Below are 2,500 nucleotides of genomic sequence, written 5' to 3' on the forward strand. Positions count from 1 at the left end.
TCGGAATGGGAAAACGGGTCATTTTCGTGTCGCCACATTGCATGCGAACCGCATGCAACTTCCAGAGGCATTTGCAGCAGAAATGCATGTGCAGTCAAAAAAAAATTGATATTTTTCACGGATAGACCCCGTGAAACGCTAGAAATTGGCGGGGATGTGTCTCTTGTGGCTCACGGGGCTGTTCGGGTCGCACAGAAATCCCTGGGAATGGGAAAACGGGTCATTTTCGTGTTGCCACATTGCGTACGAACCGCATGAAACTTCCAGAGGCATTTGCAGCAGGAATGCATGTGCACTCAAAAACTTCTATATGTTTCACGGATAGACCCCGTGAAACGCTAGAAATTGGCGGGGATGTGTCTCTTGTGGCTCACGGGGCTGTTAGGGTGGCACAGAACTCCCTCGGAATGGGAAAAGGGGTCATTTTCGTGTTGCCACATTGCATAGGAACGCCATGAAACTTCCAGAGGCATTTGCAGCAGAAAGGCACGTGCACTCAAAAATTTTAATATTTTTCACGCATAGACCCCGTCAAACGCTAGAAGTTGGCGGGGATGTCTCTCTTGTGGCTCACGGGGCTGTTAGGGTCGCACAGAAATGCCTCGGAATGGGAAAACGGGTCATTTTTGTGTGGCCACATTGCATAGGAACGGCATGAAACTTCCAGAGGCATTTGCAGCAGGAATGCATGTGCACTCAAAAACGTCTATATTTTTCACGGATAGACCCCGTGAAACGCTATAAATTGGCGGGGATGTCTCTCTTGTGGCTCACGGGCGCTGTTAGTTAGGGTCGCACAGAAATCCCTCGGAATGGGAAAAGGGGTCATTTTCGTGTTGCCACATTGCGTACGAACGGCATGAAACTTCCAGAGGCATCTGCAGCAGAAATGCATGTGCACTCAAAAACGTCTATATTTTTCACGGATAGACCCCGTGAAACGCTAGAAATTGGCGGGGATGTGTCTCTTGTGGCTCACGGGGCTGTTAGGGTCGCACAGAAATCCCTCGGAATGGGAAAACGGGTCATTTTCGTGTTGCCACAATTGGCATACGAACGGCATGAAACTTCCAGAGGCATTTGCAGCAGAAATGCATGTGCACTCAAAAACGTGAATATTTTTTCACGGATAGACCCCGTCAAACGCTCGAATTTGGCGGGGATGTTTCTCTTGTGGGTCACGGGGCTGTTCGGCTCGCACAGAACTCCCTTGGTCCACCTGATTCGTGCATACAGGCAGCAACTAAAACTCTGTAAACCTGCTGTGAGGACATCTAAACAGTGGACCAGTGAGGCTGTGGAAGATTTGCGGGCGTGCTTAGACTGTACTGACTGGGATATGTTCACGACTGCTACCAATAGTCTGGATGAACTCACAGAGGCTGTGTACATCAGCTTCTGTGAGGACTGCTGTATCCCAACACGTACCAGGGTGAACTTTAACAACAACAAGCCCTGGTTCTCAGCAAAGCTCAAAAGGTTGAGGTTGGAGAAGGAGGAAGCGTTTAGGAGTGGGGATAGAGACAGATTCAAGGAGTCGAAGAACAGGTTTAGCAAAGCGGTGAGAGAGGCTAAACGACTGTACTCAGAGACACTAAAACACCAGTTCTCTACTAACGACGCTGCTTCTGTCTGCCAAAGGGCTCAGGCACATCACCAACTACAAACCCAGAGCGCCCCACACCACTAACGACTCCCGCCTAGCCAACGACCTGAACGAGTTCTACCGTAGATTTGAAAGACAATTGGACTGTCCTGAACCACCCCTTCCCACCCAAGAGGCCCCATCCCCCACCCATACTACAGAAACGACTCTCTCCTTTCAGGAGGGAGAAGTTAATGGGCTTTTCAAGAGGCAGAATCCACGCAAAGCAGCCGGGCCGGACTCTGTCTCTCCAGCCACCCTCAGGCACTGCGCTGGCCAGCTGTCTCCGGTGTTCACCAACATCTTTAACACCTCCCTGGAGACATGCCATGTACCAGCCTGTCTCAAGTCCTCCACCATCATCGCTGTGCCCAAAAAGCTAAGGCCAACAGGACTAAATGATTACAGACCGGTCGCCCTTACATCTGTGGTAATGAAGTCTTTTGAGCGCCTGCTCCTGGCACACCTCAAAGCCATCACAGACCCTCTCCTGGACCCCCTTCAGTTTGCCTACAGAGCCAACAGGTCTGTGGACGACGCAGTTAACATGGCCCTCCACTTCACCCTACAGCATGTGGACGCCCCAGCATCCTACGCCAGGATCCTGTTTGTGGACTTCAGCTCTGCCTTCAACACCATCATCCCTGCCCTGCTTCAGGACAAGCTCTTCCAGCTGAACGTGCCCTACTCCACCTGCAGGTGGATCACAGACTTCCTCTCTGACAGGAAGCAGTGCGTTAAGCCGGGAACAGAAGTCTCTGACTCCAGGTCCATCAGCACGGGAACTCCTCAGGGCTGCGTCCTTTGCCCACTGCTCTTCTCCCTGTATACCAACAGCTGCGCCTCCAATCATCT

Source organism: Petromyzon marinus, unplaced genomic scaffold (genome assembly GCF_048934315.1).
Source record: "Petromyzon marinus isolate PM22_M1 ecotype Great Lakes invasive population unplaced genomic scaffold, UKy_Petmar_22M1.pri1.0 PM_G_Scaffold_78, whole genome shotgun sequence".
NCBI classification, from domain to species: domain Eukaryota; kingdom Metazoa; phylum Chordata; class Hyperoartia; order Petromyzontiformes; family Petromyzontidae; genus Petromyzon; species Petromyzon marinus.